Here is a 20,901-nt window from a genome sequence, read left to right as displayed (position 1 = left end):
TGTATCATATTTATAGCAACGTGTATTAAAGATTATAATCTCATGTTAGTTACACATTAGCTTGATATATATATATATTTTTAAATTATCTTGTATTTATAAAATTCTTTATTTCAGTAACGCCTTATAATAAAAAAAATAAAAAAATACTAAAAGAAACATTATATTTTAGTTTCAAAAAAACTAAACGTCAGTTACCAAACACTATCACAACACTAATCTATTCTAAACACATAAGTAATGTTACGACCTAAACCTAGGTACCCAAAGCCTATTTCATTAGAGCATTTGGGTATTTTGGCCAAAACACCCCGAGGTCCATTATATTATATTATCCTCGTTTTAGACCTTCTAAGGAAGATTACACTAAACGCTTCAACTGTCATTGTAAGGGTCCCAGCGGCCATTGTCGTTATTTTTGCATATTTAATTAGGATTTCTCTTGAATTTTTTCCCAAGAAAAATATAACCTTTGGGGCGTTTTTTAAGAAAGGTTTTTGTTTTAAGTTAGCGTTTTGGTGAAACAATGGGTGTTTTGGATTGGAAAGTAAAAACATTTCGCATTTCAAATGTACACGAGAAGTGCTTCTTTTTATTTTGATAATTTATTATTTAAACTTGACTTTGTTCAGTGAAACAATATTATTGTATTTTTTTAGGGCAGACGTGGCAAAATAAAATGACAATAATTGCTTTATGTTTGGGAAAAAAAGTCTGAACTAGCCCTAGAAATTAGAATTAAGGTAATTTTAACGTTCGAAGCAATAAATATAAAAGTACTAATAAAAAACCATGAAAAAGGTAAGTCAGCATTTGACCCCAGAATTAAACTAAATAAGTCTACCTCCAAACTCCAGAACACTTTTAAAAAACGCCCCCCACGTACAAAGATTGTCAATCAATCGCTTTGATTCGGAGCGATGTTCAACTAAGACCGAAACCCGAACGTTTCGCCACAAATGACTCAAATACAGGGCCGTATTACAGCCGTACCTACTGGCTACGTGGACGATTACAAAGGCCCTTCTGTAGCATACATACATACATACATACATACAGACATAGAAAGGAAGTAGAGTCTGTAATAAGAGGTGGTTATAGTTGCCCTATACTATTGAAACTAAAGATCTGAGCTCTGTGGAAATTCTGCGATAGAGGTGTATATATAGTGGATGTCTTTTGGTGCATATGACGAAGATAGTAGTAGCTGAATGGAATATGTGTTTAGTATATCTTGGTCATAAGATACGGATAGAGATTTGAGATAGTAAATGGTGAAACGTGGACATATTTTCATACACCTCTGCTTACACTTTCAGATATAACAGGTGTGACGTGTGTATGTAGATGCTTTAGCTTTAAGTAATCTGATATTTTACAGCAGTAGTGCTTTTTTGTACATTTGCACTGTCGATAGTCGGTAGGTGTATAAAATGGCTTTTATATTTGTTCAATAGTCGACGAATGTTTTGGAAAAAAAGAAAAAAAACAGTAAAATACAAAGCCTGAAACAGTTAACAAACAAGACTGAAAATTAAAATGGTGATGTGCCCTGGATATGTCATATCAAAATTCATATATATTTCAAAATTAACTTTTCTACAGAACAAGTCTTTAAAAGAACAGTACATTCAAATAAATAATAATGATAAAACATTGGCTTAAGGATTCACATCATTACATTTGAATGAGCCTTCGCAGAAATATCAAAACACCATATATTCGACAAAATACCAAATAAAAGGAATCAACATTGCATATACGCGAACATTCAAATGTATACATGCCCCAATTTCACAGCCAATTTGCAATAAAGGATCTTTGTAGTACAACCTTTTGCCTTTCGTAGATATTTTCACACAAATTGAGACGAATCCCTTGAAAAATGTGATTTGTTTACCTCTTTAATGAGACATTATAAATTGTTGCGTCTCTTTGGGAAGGTAATGAACAAGACAAGTAATGGGAATAGATTCGCCAGTCACCACCTATTATATGGAACTGCAATGAGGATTTATGGATATATCTCTTTTCTTTCGAGGAAAATAAGACGTAACAGATGCATTTCTGTCATATTTTTGTTAAAGTAATAATTTTTAAAGAGGAAATAGCATAGAAGTTTGCAATACTACTAGTTTTTTTTACCTGTTATGCAGAAAGACTTGAGTGACTGTGAGGTTTCCGAAGACGATGTCCAAGATAGAGCAAAGTAGAGGAGAAAGATTAGCAAGGCTGATCCCACTGCCATATGTGAGCATAGACAGTGACAGAAAAAGAGAGGGGAGGGAGAGATAAGTATACACTTCACAGGTATGAGTAATATAAATATGAATTACGCAAAACTGGCTCAGAAGATCAATATTAAAAAGAGAATTATTTCACTACAAAACTTCAAATGTCAAGTATATTTACAAAAAGTTTGGAAAGGTCACTTCATTACATGTTTAATGTATTCTCATAATAAAAGTTTTTGTTCAGTTGTTGTCAAAATCTGTGAGTCTTCCTTTGTAATATTAATTTTCTTTTTGGCTTTTTTCTGTATATATAAACTGAATAAATTAAGTATAAATGTCAAATTCAAACTCTACCGACTTGACCATTCTTCAAAGTGCTTTAAGTCCTTAAACAAAGATGATTGACAAAACACTTTACGAATTGCAGTAGGACCATGAATGCTATGAACGTCTATTACTATCTTGTTAGGGTACACAACTGCTGATCACGAGGGCTCAGTTTCTCTTCCCGGGTCAAGGTCCCAGGTCAATTCATATTGAAATATAGACAATAGTAGCACAGAGTAAAGTAACAAGCCTGAGATATGGCAAAAGGATTTCCCCCATCACGCGAGATTAACAGTGTAAATGACAAAGCATGTGTGTATTTCATACATTTCTGCTCAAATAAAATGATTCTCTTTATTTTAATACAAGTGTTGTACAAATTAAAAGTATATAGCGTTTCATCATTGCAATTTATTTTAATCGGTCAGTCCAATTCTACCGGTTGAAATGTTAGTTCTATACATAATTTTGAGGTCAGGTATTAGTAAACTATAGCCTATGTATTACATAACTAAACCTAGCCTATCAAAACGAGGTTAACCAAGTTAAAAGCTCTTTGTATTCACGGTGATAAGCTTCAAGTGCCTTAACGCACTTAATAATAAACCTTAGAGACTAAACTCCAAACTAGTTACCACTAGACCTTTAGTTAGGTAACAGTTTATCATTTAAAACTTAGGTTTAAACTTGGTTTATCTTGAGTGGAGCGATAGTTGTTTTATGTTAAATTAGTCATAGAACTATTTAGTTTGTAAACTGTTTCAATTTGGTTCGAGTTTGGATGGTCTTCAATTTTATAATGTGGTATTAAGTACTTCGATAAGTTTGAGGGGAGCTTTAAATATCATGCAATTCGTACTTTAATGTTCAGGCAGTTTTTTTTTCAAGAAAGAGAATGCCAAAACTACAAGACTCTTAAAGGTCTTAGCTTAAAAATGCATTCTAAAAATAAAAGTTTACATATTATGGAACAAGACCCAAAATGTAGTTATTCGCTGATCGTATAAACATTTGTACCCTGTAGGAATCGAGTTTCCTACCTACCGAAGCAATGGTATTATAATTGGCACGACGACCACTTTAATCGCTGTGCTATGGAGACCGTCTAACTGGCGAGTCTCAAAACTGTAGTAGTCTAATCGAGTAACAGACTAGACCTTCGCAAGTACACCTAATTGAAACCACCTAAGTATGAATAGTACAAAACAGCTCTTATAAATTCGCTGATATTTTCTTAACAAAACAAACAGTGTGTGAATCAGTGGCAGTGTCTATTTGTCTTGCCTTTAAATTCATTGCGGGTAAGACAACGTTGGCTCTGTCTGTCCCGGATTTATTGCTCCAAGCTAATGTGTGGTCACCGTTTGTGGCGAAGAGATTTAAGTCCCAGCTTTTTTAAACGTGTGGCTATTTTATACTGAGACTGGGTTCCATTTTCTGTTTTAATAGTACTGAGACTTCTTAGTACGAAGCAATTAACGGCTATTTTGAATGGAGCATTGACCAGTAGAGTCCTGGGAGGCTCTTGTGTATCTCTGTTGACAACTATTTGGAAACTACTATGGTGTACATTGTTTTTGCTCTTAGATTCATGTGATTGATACACATCGACGCCCCCAAGGAATAAACCGGTAATCGCAAAAATCTAATTTTACAGGAGAAATGTTTTAGTGTTTTTCAGGTATAACTTTTCTATAAAAGGTAATTATGACAACATTGTCATATGGAGGGAAAGCTAATTTTTTTTCTAATAGTTAAACATAACCTGTGAAATTATTGTATATACACAGGATTAGTAAATCGCCAAAATACATAATACCGAAAATGGTTTCAAACACTTTTAAAGGTAATGATATATTAGGATCTTCACTTATTAATATTATTCCAGCAATGTTTACTTACCGAGTTATTCTTGTGAATTTCTTAAAAATCATAGACATAATATAAGTTTACTGAATTATCGAACGTGTTTTTACATTACAGAGGGTGATTGTAATATTCAGTTACCGACTTATTACGGTGAAAAATTAATAACCATAGAAGTGTAAATAATTGTAACAGTTATCGCGTACGCCCTGTATTTGTCTCGGTGTGAGTAATGTGCATTACATGTAGCGACATGTTCTTGATTCGTCGAGCGCGGGCCAGTTAACGCCAATACATATCTTAAGGTCTCAAATGATTACTGTAATAGAGTATTACCGAAAATGTCGGCCTAAAAATTTACGAGAATAAACCCGTAATCGCGTTAGCCAGAAGATTTTAGGGAATATTTTACAGTAATATTTCTTTACCGAAATTTGGGCATATAATTTAATTTGTAATAAGGTAGAGCGGTATTTTTCACGTAAATAAAAATAAAAAAGAATCCATGGAACAAACATGTCATAACGGAAATCATTGAAAATTTTGGGAGAAAAAATCTGAAAAAAATTGTATAGGTGTATTCACACCCATAGATACCGAAAATGTAATAACAATAAAAAGTCGGTAATAGTATAATACCGGTTTATTCCTTGGGGGCGTCGACATGTATCTGCGTATATGTGATTGATGACATTAGATAGATGTCACGTCAAAGTAGTAATGTACTGCATTAGTTGTGAACTGATAGACTGATTCCCACAATACGCTTGCTAAAAGTATTTAATTTTGCGCTGTGATTTATAAAGTTTAGACTCAAGGCTCTAGCTTTTAAGTTCATTAAAGGATATCACCTAGTTTGATAGTAACTGGTTAGTTTTATATTTCCAATGTTCAATAAAAACAAAAAAATAGACTTGCTTTTCATCACTTGCCAGCAGAGTAAGAATAGTGTTATACCTTATATTACGGGAACAGAGCCAGTGCCTTCCAAGTTTAATAGAGGCGTCAAATTAAATTAAATTAAGATGGATGCATCGCCATTAGCATGGTTTAGGGAACTGTGAGTGCTATCGCACAGACCAGTGGGGCCACTACTTTTGTCCTTTCAAATCGAAATCTCGAAAACGAAATCCTTTTTTTTTATTACTCTCTATTACATTATGTTTTACGAATGTGGAGCAGGAATTTAGAATACATTTATTTGAATCACGCTACCAATTTTATAACAAGTGCAGCAGCTCGATTCTCTACTACTATCGACTACCGACAACCGACGTGTCATCGAAAAATTTTGTATGAAAATCTGATCAGCGCCTCTGTCGGACGTCGTAGGAAATATTTTGTCAGTACATTTTCTGAATGTCAAAATTTCGATACTCCACAGTACCGACTGTACAAAATCGCGCTACTGTTGTAGTAAGAAACACACGAAACGTGTTTTTTTTTTCTTTTAGGCAGCCTACGAAATGCAGTGGTTTGAGTGGTCTTAGTGACGTTTACAACCAGTTGCGGATTGTAGCTTAAAACAAATCATCCTAGGGTACTCAAATAGGTATCATAGGTAATTCAGGCTTGCGGATTGTAGCTTAAAACAAATCATCCTAGGGTACTCAAATAATCGTTTCCAGGTTGGATGGGACGTTGTGTTCGTTATTTATGGAATTCACCTTAAAAGGGTTCATTCTTCATGGAATTATTACAAATCTTCCATTTTATTCTATCATGTAGTAGTAGATTAATCATTGTAACTAATACTTTAAATATAACACTTAAGATTTACTTTCATTGTAAATTTTGACAAACGTTTATTTTTCTACACTAGGTACTAAAACAATTAATTACTAAAACTTATACCAGCCATTTATTAAACACTAGAATAACCTAAACAAATCCCTAGATTGTTCAAGAAAAGTACAATAAAGTACTAAAGACATTTACAAATAATCCGTCGTGTTTATTTTATTACATTTGTAACAGATGTAATGCGATACAAGGGTGTACCGACTTAAACAAATGAAGTGTCATTGTTCTTGTACGGTTTTAGACGTTTTATTAAACCTAGTTGAATGCTTAAGACAATTATTAATTTTTTATGATAAAAGTATAACGTACTAAAGGCTGCCCACGACTTCGTCCGCGTGGAAACCTTGCGTGAAACAGTAACAAACATCCATACATACTAACAAACTTTTGCGTTTATAATATTAGTAGGATAAATAACCCGTTTTCTTATTAGTTCTATTGTTAAAACAAATGCAATACAATAACAGTTTTGAATAAACGGTAGCTATAGTTCACTTAATTACTTACTATTATTCAGAATCTTGAAGATCCGTTGCTGACAGCCTTTTAAGGGCACAAGTTTATGAGGTAGGGCTTTTTCTATGACATTGTGCGGAAATGTATCGCATCGTATTGCGTTCGTCGCTCACACAGCACAACGAGCTAACAGCAGGCTTTCACTGAGTAGTCTAAAAAAACCTATGAACAACTTTATATATAACTATGTTATACTTGACTCAGTATTGGTATCATCATATGAAAACAAACGTCAAATATGCAATAAATCATTCACAATATTATGTCAATTACGATGAAAATTTAATTCAAGTAAACAATTCTCGACACTGGTTAATTATAACATATCAAAGTCCTAATCTCTATTAACTAAACCTTGCATAATTAATTTATTGTATACAGCCGTATTTTCAGTGGTCAATGTAATAACGTATTCATTTACAATAATATTAGCGGTTGTGACCGCAAATTAATAACAGATATGTGTTATATGGAAAACATGGCTATGGGATTTAAGCTACGATGATTGAAAAATATTTGGTTTTAAAACTAAAATAATCGTACTTAATTTATTTGTATTTCTAAACGGCGAAAAACGTATTTCAAATGATGATGATTTCTGATGCCAGTTTATCTATCGCAAAAATTATATTGATTGCTTTATATATGTACATGTTAAATAAAAATTTAAGTCTTATGAATATTTAAAACCTTACAAAATGTTCCAAAAATCTCATAAACATTTCCCATTATACAGATACACAACAGTGTTCCAAAAATTCTGATATAAACTTAAAAAAAGTTTCACAAGTTTTCTTTAAGCAACAAAAGCTACGACAAAAAAACATCAAACCAAAGATACTCTAAGTAAATCTAAATTTACATGACTCAAACCCTAGTCTTTATACACTTTTAATCCTCTATCAACCCGATAAGATCTCCTGAAAACCCAATCACTCGTTCAGTTTATTCTCGACGAGAGTCCCCTCCAATAACCAATTAGGGTTCCTCACAAAAGGGAACAATTTATTTTCCTTGCCTATTTGTAATAGAAAACTAATTAAGCCTGAAATACAAAGTAATTTCGCCGTAATCAAAGGATGCCTTGTAAAAGTCGTAGGTTTTGAGAAAGTGGAGTGAAATAATTGGAATGACAAGCCTAAGTAGGCTGTGTTCAGCGTCATGTTCGAGAATGGTTGCTAGTTGCCGGGCATGACGGTTTTAAGGAAATAACCTTGGCTGTGTTTAAATTGGATACCCCGTATTGATTACCTAATTATTCTGAAAAGTGTACACTATAATATTGAAAAACGGAAAAAAATATGTAAAAGGATACAGATTAAAGTTATCTTTTCCTGGATTATTTTAAAATTATTCTACAAAGCTGATTAAAATTTAATTTCGCAAAATAGTATCAACAATTTTTTCAATACCAAAAAATGTGCACGAAATTGTTCACTACTTTATTTTACACGCATCAACGGACGAACAATTTTACCGATACTTTTAACACTAAAATCCAATTATGATTTCGCGCGACCTGGAAATGGAAATCCAAAAACCATTTTTGCCTAAGGCCCTAATGCATTTCAATTTTTAAAAATAATTTAGTAAGCCCGAGCATGACGTTGATTTTTTATTGGTGGAAACATCCGCTCATAATTTTATTCGCTGTATTTGAAAAAACACGGGTGCAAACACTAGATTCTAGAACATCAAAATAAATATTCAATAAAAAAATAATATATTATATTCTGACTGCTGCGATATCTTTTGTTAGGAAATTACTCAAAACCTTATATACACTAATTATAAACTGTAACAACAACTATAATACGATTTTAACCATTTATTCATGAATCACAATACAAAAAAGAAAGAAGAATGAATGCAGTCTGAACGTTATCGACCACTAACCACGAGAAAGAAATGAGAGAAACAGAATAAAACCACTAATAAGTACGTAATTGTCTGGCTATCGTGAAATATTATACGCGCAATGAAATTCCATAATTGAGCAAGTTTATTTTGAAATATTGTGGAAGATAGGTAAGTCTTGTATTTTCAATTTCAATTGTACCTGTAAAGCAATTATTTATTTCTGAAATTATGAATAGTTTTTTTTGTACAGAAAGCTATGATATCATGGATGTAGCAGGCAGCAGCTAATTTTACAAAGCCAAACATCTTTTCACATATTACATAATCCGAACTTCACATTATCTAAATCAATTCAAGTTCGAAACTTCCCATCAAATGTATGCACAAACAAACTCTGAGCATCTTTACACAAAACTTTAATACACGAACCGTACGATGTACAAAACATCAAACTTCAGAGATCATAACGTACCATTACCAACATAACAAAGTAAACAATGAAAATGATTGTGCCAACATAAGAAAATCTAACGGGAACAAGCTTGGGAGAAAATTCAATACTAAAGTTGGTAGAGAAATGAAATTACACTTACAGGACCAAAGTTTGGTAGGCGGCAGAACTTTTTGTTTCGACTGACACGCGGGGATATCACACATAAATCTGAATTTGTTTGCTTTTATTATGTCTAACGTGTTACACAGAATAAAATATAGCTATTTTGTTTTTTGTCGTGTAAAAATGGTAATAGAATTCGCGCGGCGCGGGTAACTTGTTTAGGTGTTATGTAACATTAATACAAAGTTCGGTGTATTTTATTTATTGTCAGTATTTTTCATTATATAAATCGTACAATGTCGTACATAATATATGTATTTTATACAACATTACAAAATATATTATCTAGTATCACTTAAACTATGAATTGAAAGTCGACTAAACGCATTTTTAATACGTTATCGAAGTAATTTGCATAAAAGTTAAATGACGGTTAACGACAACACGTCAAGGTAAAACAACGATTGGCTTAAAATTATTGTGGACCTCAGAAAAACATAATATAATCGTAAATTTCACTATTTTGCAATGCAAAAATCAATTTTGCCCCATACCTGTTCAATATTCATCAAATATGGTCATAATATATTAATATTTATGAAACTATCATACTTTTTAGTAACGTAAGTATATTCAACTTGTTTTTATATACACTCTAAAGTACGCAGCCTCACTTAAACACTACTAAACGATCATCTATCCGCAGAGACTAACGTCGCAGGCTGTTAAGCCTCGCTAATCGTTAACCGATCGGTAAATGCATTGGATAAGAGCTCTTTAAGATGCTTAACACAAAATACAGTGTGTGGTCTAAATATATAACAAACTGGCTTTCACAATCGGCTTCATAAACCGTTTATCGGTAGAAACGGAACATAGATAGCATTGTATATACTCATCTATAATATTGACTTAAAATTGTTTTACACTATTGTCCTGGTTTATTTCTTTGGTTACTTTACAATGTACTCAAAGTTTACACATAATACACTATTAGGTTGAGGACTCTTGACACAACAGTTTTTGTTAATAATTCTTGGAGATTTAAAAACTGTTTGCTTAATGCGTATGCTTCATTGCGTATATTCCATTGATCTCTTAGGCACAAACCTTGAAATCTATATAACCGTTATGCGTCTTCTCTTTTGGCATCTTTCTCTGCTATGACAAACGGCGGTTCCTCAACTTTCATGCATACGGTGACGTTTTCGAACTTTTGATAAAATCTTTTAGAGTAAGATCCCAGAGCTGCCAGACCTACGTCATTTTAGCAAAGCTGAAATTTTGAGGATTGTTAGTATAAAGGGTCTGTTAAGAGGTATGCACATCCACTACCTTGAAAGCGGGGCCGTTTCTGAGGTAGCGCGGAGTGAAGGTGCGTAAATAACGACCCAACCTACGTCATAGTAGCAAAGTTGGTTTTCAGATATGTTTTTAATGATATTATGTAGAATTAAAATTGACTATTGCCAGACCGTTTCCCGGGGCCGTTACTTCTGCCAGATACTTAAATGTTTCAAAAAATTAGGTAAACTACGTTATAGTTACAAGCGTTAATTTTATATGTTATTTTAGGTACAATTTTAAGACCCTTTGTATGCGGACAGACCAATCCGAAGGGCCATTCGTCCCCTAGACGCCTTTAAACTTTCCCTATGAGTGCGAGAGTGTGCGTATGGAAAATATGGAAAATCGTAATTTTAGTTTAATAGGGAATTAGTGTGTAACATAATCATTGTGTAAATGTGTATCTATAGTACAAATTTGTGTATCCACCCACTGCAGTGCTATTCAATAACAGTTTCCGCTGGGACTACGTCATCCCAGCGGTACTTTTTTTTCCATGTGGACGCAGAAGAAAGCAAATATATGAACAAATTAGTGTGAATTTGTGCGTAAATGTGTATGTTAAAATGAAATTTGTGCAACATAAAACTGCGAAGATATTCCAGTTTCCGCTGCGCTGACGTTTGGCCATTTGCTAGAAATTATATAAAACGGTTCAGTGTAGAGTTGTATATTTTTATGCACGCTGCTTTCAATTTGTTTATAATGTGTGTGAAAATAGAATATGAAAATACAATCAAACCGTTTTATATGATTTCCAGCAAATGTCCAAACGTCAGCGCAGCGGAAACTTGAATATCTTCGCAGTTTTATGTTGCACAAATTTCATTTTAACATACACATTTACGCACAAATTCACACTAATTTGTTCATGTATTTGCTTTCTTCTGCGTCCACATGGAAAAAAAAGTACCGCTGGGATGACGTAGTCCCAGCGGAAACTGTTATTGAATAGCACTGCAGTGAGTGGATACACAAATTTGTACTATAGATACACATTTACACAATGATTATGTCACACACTAATTCCCTATTAAACTAAAATTACGATTTTCCATATTTTCCATTGGGCATACGCACACTCTCGCACTCATAGGGAAAGTTTAAAGGCGTCTAGGGGACGAATGGCCCTTCGGATTGGTCTGTCCGCATACAAAGGGTCTTAAAATTGTACCTAAAATAACATATAAAATTAACGCTTGTAACTATAACGTAGTTTACCTACTTTTTTGAAACATTTAAGACGTCTGGCAGAAGTAACGGCCCCGGGAAACGGTCTGGCAATAGTCAATTTTAATTCTACATAATATCATTAAAAACATATCTGAAAACCAACTTTGCTACTATGACGTAGGTTGGGTCGTTATTTACGCACCTTCACTCCGCGCTACCTCAGAAACGGCCCCGCTTTCAAGGTAGTGGATGTGCATACCTCTTAACAGACCCTTTATACTAACAATCCTCAAAATTTCAGCTTTGCTAAAATGACGTAGGTCTGGCAGCTCTGGGATCTTGGTCCATTTTCTGATATTGTCATTCCTGATTCCATTGATCTTAGTGTCAGCATTCTTGTAATATTTTAGATCGTTATTTCTATAGGAATACTTGTAAAAATAGATTATTGTCAGGTTACAGCTAAATTAAAAGAAACAGTGTTTATTGCTCGCAATAATTTCGTATTCAATGTATTTTTTATTAGTTCAATATAAAATTGATATGTATTTTTTGTTAATACCAAGAATGGCTGTTATCTTGAAAGACTTACGTAGTATATGTATGAGAGGTTTTTTATACCCGTAAAGTTTGCTTTCTTAAAGCCTCGTATAGAATATTCAACGTCTATCCCCAGTACATTTTACATTGAAAATTCCCGTCTATTTGACTGACGTTAATGAGCTAAATATTCCAATATTATATTCACTTAAAATACACCCTCGAAGCACTTACTTAAGCTAAGATAACACGTTATGTAATGCTCAGATTATCTAGATAATCCTTAGTAGATAATCGATACAAACATATTCAAAGTTCATAGTTCATATCTGAAAGTGTTACTATGAATAGAACGGGCTATCATTTTGTGTAGGAGTGGAGACGATTAACGGATTATAGATAGCAATACACGAATAATGGGCTGGCAGTTTATTATAGTAATGTTTGTCAGAATGTGTTGCGAAGATTTTGATACGAGATATTATGTGACATTGTGAAGATAATGATGTGACATTTTAATACTGAATGCGACTGAAGTTATTATTTTGAGTAAATACTATTGATTGACATTGATATTATATTAGGTCGAGGAAAAAGTATTTCCGCATTATAGTATGTATGAACTTGCAATTAAATCTTTTCTCTGCACAAAAAAGCTTGATATTTGGTTACCTCACAAGCACACTGAAAGAAACCCAATGAACCGTGTACTCATTTGTGATTCTTGAAGCCAAATAGATTTTATAACAAGTTCATACATACTATAATGCGAAAAGACTTTTCCCTGACCGAATAGATAGAAGAAATAAAAAACCTTCACAACAATCTCTGCATCACCCTAAGGTAGACTGGCAGAAAATGCTCCTGGCATTAAGTCCGCCTTTATACAGCTCTGTATATAAAGTTTAAATAAATAAATAAAATAAATAATATGCTCTTGAAGATACAACAGGATGGGTCTACGTCATCATACATACAAAATATCAGCGCTAAGGGGTTAGCAAAGTTGTAATACACTCACGTATCTCGATTAACAATGTGAGGCACATGCAATAGATGGCCAGCGAATTGTCATTTACCGGGCACATTACCAAACTCTAATAGTGAGAAATATCAATAAATGGAAAAGACCAATAATAGTACTTTGCCCGCCCGGGGAACTAAATCCGAGACCTCACAATCAGCAGTAAAATACACTACGGACCGAACCACAGAGGCAGCAAAGAATACTGAATGTGACATTGATTATATCATTTTAAACAAACACTGTTATTGGATAATATTATCATCAGTAGTTTAAAATGTCATAGTGTATGCCAAATTAGGCAGCCGTGTTGTCTCTTAAGGCTCTATCAAATCAAGTAGTTAACCGCATTCGGCCACAAAACATTTTCTTTTCAAAGAGCTTCCAAATCGATGTATAAGTGTGGCACTTAGCATAACATTTCTCATATAATATTAGTATGTAAATGAGTGAATAATTGTGTAGACATTGTCGTATTTAAAATGTAAATTTAATCTTCTAAGGACTGTAAACGAGTGTTTTTGGCTGTTCAATAATTTACATTTGTAATTCCTGTTAAAAGTTGATTAAGGAAAAAAATGTTTAAATAAGTTCCATTGTCTTGGAATAGTACTTGTATTCAATACTGAAATGAAATTCCTGTACCAAATTTCCTAGTAGCCAAATCCTAAGAATTATTTTAATTGTACCTAACAGATTAAAATAAGATTTTTATAAAAATCGTTTAAGTCCATTGTAGCAATGCACAGAACAGGAGACCGGATAACAAAAGTAAAACCTTCTGCCCCTATTCTAAAAACACACCACTTCAAGAATCATAGTCAAACTTACTAAGAACCTTAGTTAGAATTACAAATCCAAAAACAAACCTCATCACATATAGCTTAACCTTATCCTAATCAAGGCATGAGCACCAAAACAATAATCCAAATCACTTATAACGTCGAATTGAAACATGAAAAAAGATGTCATCTTCCAATTCAATGAACACAGAAAAGGACAGCGAACACCGAACATTTTCCTTTTATTCCAAAATCACCCCTGAAATTATTCTTCAGCAAAAAAGTAATGTAATTTTAATGGAGGGATTCCTTTCAGATAACCCAAGAAGCCTAAAAAGGGTTCTCCAAAGTAATCATTTTTTTTTCACGTATACAACCCTAATCAACCTGCTCTAGTTAATTGCTTGGAAGTAAAAAAATTCAGAGCAACATACCCGAATCGTTTAAATGCCTAACCCGCTTAAATACCCTAAAAATGTCGGAGATAATTACACAATTCATCATTGTCATGTGCCCGAATATATTTCCGACGTTTTTTGTATTAGTTGCCTTTTTGTATCCCAGGTGATTAAAAGGAAAATAAATTGGGAATTTAATTCTGTTGTTACTAATTTAAACGAACAAATATTCCCTTTCATTTATTACCTTACTTTACGCCAAACGGTTAAAAGAACCTTGGCAACGCTCGTACAAAATGTATGAAAAGATTATTATAGAAGGATGTGTTAGAAAATAGTTTTTACATTTTTCCTCCACAGTAGTTCCGTAGCACCTCTACGCCGTAGCAACTACGAGCACGTATAATAAATCCTTACGTATGATTGTTCCATTATTCAAGTAAAGTAGCGTTATATGATATTCCTTTCACGATTTGACAATATTGCGAAACAACCTTGTGGTTACGCAGATTACTGGCTATGAAGAAAGCACAAAAACCATTATTGTAACGTTCCGAACTCGCAATAACACGGAACATTAATGAGGTAAAACACGTAAAAAAAATATCCTATGAGGTGAAAAAACTCACGTTTGGTGCCTTCCATCGGCTATGCATGTTCTCTGAACAAAATTCCAGGACAATAAAAAAAGTCACAAATCACGGAATTGGAACATAAACACCGTCGATTCAAAATTCACGCACTCGCGGCCGATCGCGTTCGGGTAAGATCGGTTATATTCGTGGCGACGTCCGTTCAGCTCGGCGGTCGGACGGCGAGTGCCTGTCCGGTTTTCAGGTGCGAAGTGCGACGCGGGAATAGGCTGTCGCTCCGTGATATATTCGGATTGGGAGGACATTTCTTGTAATCTGAGTTGACTAATAAATATGTACGAGTATACGAAGGTATTTTGTAAATTGATATTTTTGCGATCGCTGTGTGAGTGGTTAGTTTCGTATTATTTCGCTTTGGTACAAAGGACAATTATATTGGTATTTTTTGTTCAGGATACGTATTTGCTTTGTTATATTTGTTTGTAAGAGTACGTTGGTACCTGGGAAATCAATACCGTAGTAGGTAATAAGACCGACTGCTTTTAGGAATAAATGCGGCATACATTTTTACCCAGAATATTTAATCTGACTCGCATTGTTGAGATACAAATAACTGGGAACTGTACATTCTTAACATTTTTTAGGAGTGTGTGTACTGAAGTTACTATGACGTATTTAGTCATGTAAAAAGCTGATAATAAATGAAAAATTCTCTCGTAATGAGGATTTCTCTTCCCGTAATGAGGAAGGGGTTATGCCTTGAGTCTACTACGCTGGCCAAGTGCGGACTACGAATTCAATAGTAATTTAAAATGATTGGTTATAAAAAATAAATTACAAAACAACAAAGTATATTTAATTTTATTTGCAGTATTAATTTTTAAATCAAAATCAAAATCTTGCTCAGAAATAAATAATTGAAAATAAATAAGCACTAAATATATTAATGTATTCATTTGTTCACATGTGAAACTAACATAAATATTCTAATGCAACGTTAACCGTGGTAATAGGCCTGTAAAGGTCAGATTTAGCTATTCAGCCTTTCTTAGAATAAACTAGTGATTGACAAAGTTCGTAAATAAATTATAGGCTTTCCCTGCCAGCCCTGTCTACTTGAAATGGCGTTCAGTGTAACTTAGACTCGGTTGAGGATAAATCAAATTTAAGTTAGCATTTATAACGCTTCATACCAAAAATAGGTCGTTACCTTTGACTGGTTTCACTGAATAGGTATTTTCAAGGTTTTGCTTTTTTAAATGTAGCTTTTTCAAGTGGCTTTTGAATGAACAAAAAATGTTGTGATGTTTTGCAAAAGACAACAGCATTCAAACACTAGATGCTTTTTGTTGTGCTTGCGAATCGATCTCATTAAAACTCTGGAATTTGAATTGGAAATTATAATGAAATAAGGTAATCCTATACATTTATGCTCTAAAATCACATCTATTCACAGTGGGGACAATTAAAAATGTTAATTAGAGTGTATTTGTTACAACAAAATAACAAGAAGCGTTCCGTTGCAATTATTTTTTTTTTTAATTTTCAAATACCAGTTTTTATGTTAGGTTCGATGTATCGTTATCTATCCCATCGTAATTCACTGTTTAATAACATAACACTGTTTATCTGATATAAACGTTAATTCCCTCACAACATAAAATAAATATTCAAGGTATGTTTAATGCTAACAAACTCTATATTTAATATTTAAGAGGTAGGGTGACCATGGTTTGATGTATCGAGGACTTTCTGCACACTTTGGCCCATAAACTAACCTATAGAAGGACCACAAAATTTTGTATTTTTATTTTTGTGCTTCTCTTTATTTTTTACAGACATACATGTTGCACTGCGATTTTACTGTCCGTTGCGGCAGCAGCTGTATATAACGGTGTTATTTCAGTCCTACTATTTTTAATTTTAATTATTTAGTTGGTATAATGTCATACGTTTGTTAATCTTTGCGTGACTCTCAACCCGCAAATATGTATTCAACAGATATATTATGATAATTTCAAGTGGTATATTTTTATCAATGCTTCAAATTACTTTTGACTCCAAACAAAAATCTGGAGTCTTCCAAAATGCTTTTGTAAAGATATTATAACATTTATTGAGGCCATGCAAGTCCCCAACCCGTACTTGGCCGGCATGGTGGACTCAAAGCCTAATCCCTCACTCATTACGGGAGGAGACCTTTGCCCAGCAGAGGGACTAAAATTTATTAGGAGCCCGTTGACGTTCATTTATACTTAAATACTTCATAAAATATATTAATGTGTACCTAAAAATAATCATAAGATACGGGCTTGAAAGAACGATGCCTTGACCTTTTGCATAGAACATTACTTATAAATGTTATTTGTTTACATGACTTAACATTTTTTACGTGTTAATTATGGAAATATTCGTAAAGTCATCATTATTGTGGCAAATATAAATATAATTAATGATGATGCTGAAATAAAATGTCAATAAACTCTTACTACAAATAAAATTTAATATGGCATTGAATTTGCGAGATCAAATCAATTCCTAAATAGAAAAATATGTAATCTACTAGTCATAACTGCAATTTCGTATAGTTTAAGAAATATTTTATACACGAGACTAATACGATATAAATAGTATTGAGCTTATTTTTTTCGTTGCGTCTTGCTGGTTATTCCTGAAAGTATAGACGAGTACGGTATATCAGCAGATCAAGAGACGTATCATCGTATACTCTCCTAGACCACAAAGGTTGTGATACTTAATTGAAAATGCTAATTTTCAAAGTAATTATTCATATTATTTAAGCGATGTTGGTAAAAATGTCCTGTATTTTCAACATCATGGCCACCCTACCCTCAAGTTAATTAATCTTTTCAATCAACTAGGTTAATTAGAAATCTTGAGCATATTTATTGGGTTTCTCGATCATTCAGACTATTATATCAGAAAACTGATTTTATTAACCTATTTCAAGGGTTAAAATTATGTTAAAATCAACTTTTAATTAGTATGCCATGGGAAATATATCATGTTGGTGATTGCATTATTTATCGTTTACATAAAATTAATTAATAATATTTCTAAGAACCCAAAACCCCTCTTATTCTTTGACTTGTTAGTGATGTGACTTCGATTCTCACAATCAATTACAAAAAAAAATATCTTTATAAAATTATAATTATAGCCACAAATTTTAAGAACGAATAAAATTTGAAATTTTCTGTTCCTAGTTTTTTTATTGTTTACCCGACATTTCGACGAAGTAACACTGATTTTAAAGCGCTTAAGACCCGTTGCATTATAATAATATATTATGTGTACAATAATTTAAATTTACTAGTATAAATCTTTAAAAATGCTTCAACTTAGGAGTTATGAACCCACAAACACAAGATGCTCTCGACGAATATAAGACAAAGGTTTTATAAGTTTAAAGGAAGGTTGCGTTATCTGTTTCCCTGAACTAACTGAAAGCTAAGCATATAAACCGTACGCAGTAATTAATCAACGCATTAAGAGAGATCAATAAGCGGATGCTGATTAATACGGTTTGATCACACTAGCGACTATACGAACTATATAAAATGGTTTTAAACAGGCTAAATTGAGTAGGAGACTATATTATTGTAGTTTTAAAAAAGGGTTTGTGTCATTGTTGTTTGTACTCATGATTTCAGAAATTAATAAGAGAGTATATTGCTTGTATATTTTTTAATAGAAACTCTATATTTTGATCCCAAGTCATCACTTAATATTACATTCCTATCATCAAATTTGATTCAGTAGTCTAAAATGATATAGAGAAATCTGCCATACGATACCAAAGATACAAAATATTAAGAGAGGCTTATCGGTGCGTGTTGTAGATAGAAAACAAACATGCTTTTTATGTTTGTCTTTTACAAAGCAGAAAAAATACTTAATGATACTGAGATATTTTGAAAAGTATGATTGTGCATACAAACCCTTACTTCCATAAAGACTAAAGGATTAACAGTAAATGATTTGAAGTCACTCATTTAAATTTTAATTATGAGTTGAATTTCACTACGTAAGCGTATTAAAATTAAATGCATTGACTGAGTGTATCTTCATTAACGCAAACATACTTGGTTTACGGGAATCGGCTTAAGCGATTATTATAAAATACAATTATATTTGTTTTAAAATATTACATTTTCTCGATAAATAAAGTTATTGAAATTTTAATGAGTAGTGCGGGGTGCAACCCTTAATCTGTAAATTAAATCTTTGTTTAAAATTTAAACATGCAAACAACGTATGTTTGTACGAGTATCGGACTTGCACGCCCACATTGTTTTTCAGAAAATTGATCTACAGATTGCTGTTACAATTTGCTTGGGCAATATTCTATTTATTACTATTAACTATCGACAACCGGCAAATCAATGAAATCCTAATCAGCGCCCTTATCGTAGTTCACAAAACTATGTTATTTTTTCATATTAATCTAAATGGAAAATAACTAGTCGATACTCCTGACCGAAGACATTTTCAAAATTATGAATGTAATGGAGATACACTTGTTCTGTAGATTCTATCACATAATCGGCGTTATCTATCGAAGTGGTTACACAAATATAATTTCTTATAGTAGATATAAGTACCTTATAGTCTCAAAAAATATCAAAATTAGGGGTAGAATTAAGTTTTTAAAACATTAATAACACTGTCAACGATTCAATTAAAAGTTAAAATGGTCATTATTCATCTGTCACCGGCCTTTAACTCCTTTGTTACAACGAATAGACTTTAAAGACCTTTTGAAAGGTTTTAGTATGAGTTACAGATAGAAGATAAGGCCTTTGAAGTGACAAACCTAGAAATGGGTTGGGTCGAAATGTCATTTTTGTTTATCTTGTTAAAATGTATCTATGTAAATCGAAATAAGAAAAAAATTGAAGTTCGTCTAAATTCGTTTGACGGTTATTTGGAGTCAACCAGTTACATTGGGTCACCGAACTGTTGCTTGGCTCTAGTAACACCTTCGTGGTCAATGGACTAACTTAGCAAAGCACCCATCTGTCACCTTAGTAAGGATTAGTCCTTTGTCATATTATTGAAAAAGTATCAGAATTGGTACTACCTTCAGTATCGATTCTGAATTTTATTGGTTGATTATTTATATTTCGAGTGGTCATGTAAGATTGCTAGAAGCAAGAAGCTAGCCACTAGCACTGTACCTATGTGATAACGCTTGTGGAAGATCTTGAGAGCAATCAGAAGATTTCCCGACACCTCTTAAAACAATTTTGCAACATATTATTTTTAGAAGTTACTGTTTCTAAAGCCCCTCACTGATTCTTTTGTAAATATATAAAATATAAAGCCACGCCATTTTTAATGTTTTATTATCTGTATAATAGAAATAAATAAAACAATTTTAATATCATATCTTCTTATATAAAAATATTAAAATAACACTGAACAGCAAAATTGAGTTCTCCAAACTGACACAGTTCACCATACGCAGGTGACTACATAAATATTCCAACATTACCTGTCACTTTTGCAACCCCTAAGGGAATGTGCAGGGGTGTAATTTAACACTCTGAATCCGTCAATGACAAAGTTAAAGAAACGTGATAGGGGAGGTTTCACCCTTTAACAGAATATGGAGGAGAGTCAAGTAAATCGGGAGACAAAAACGTTATACAACTTTATATTGGCTTCATTCCTATGTGTAATACGATTTGAAAAAGACACTACACACCTTTACAAACTATTTTACTACTGATTCATGCCAAAAGTGCTCCTCATTTTGACACGAGACGTGAGCAGTCTATTAATGTTCATTGGATTAAATTAAGTTATATTGTAATAACATATTTATTTTAGACATATTTAATTTAAAAAACAGTGAG

The 20,901-nt window shown here is 32.9% G+C and overlaps 1 protein-coding gene across 1 annotated transcript in view; it reads right to left on the bottom strand.

The window, feature by feature from the left end:
• The window catches only part of LOC142973849 (cyclic GMP-AMP phosphodiesterase SMPDL3A-like), a 53,447-nt gene extending 38,217 nt beyond the window's left edge, over positions 1-15,230 (bottom strand). Inside the window, exon 1 of the mRNA XM_076115870.1 lies at positions 15,056-15,230. The gene's annotated coding sequence lies outside the window, so the exon portion shown is untranslated. The remainder of the gene's footprint in view (positions 1-15,055) is intronic.
• Between the last annotated feature and the right edge of the window lie 5,671 nt (positions 15,231-20,901).

The sequence above is a fragment of the Anticarsia gemmatalis genome, chromosome 6 (genome assembly GCF_050436995.1).
Source record: "Anticarsia gemmatalis isolate Benzon Research Colony breed Stoneville strain chromosome 6, ilAntGemm2 primary, whole genome shotgun sequence".
Lineage (NCBI taxonomy): Eukaryota > Metazoa > Arthropoda > Insecta > Lepidoptera > Erebidae > Anticarsia > Anticarsia gemmatalis.
Note: the sequence above shows the minus strand (reverse complement) of the source record. Positions and strands in the feature narration are given on the sequence as shown.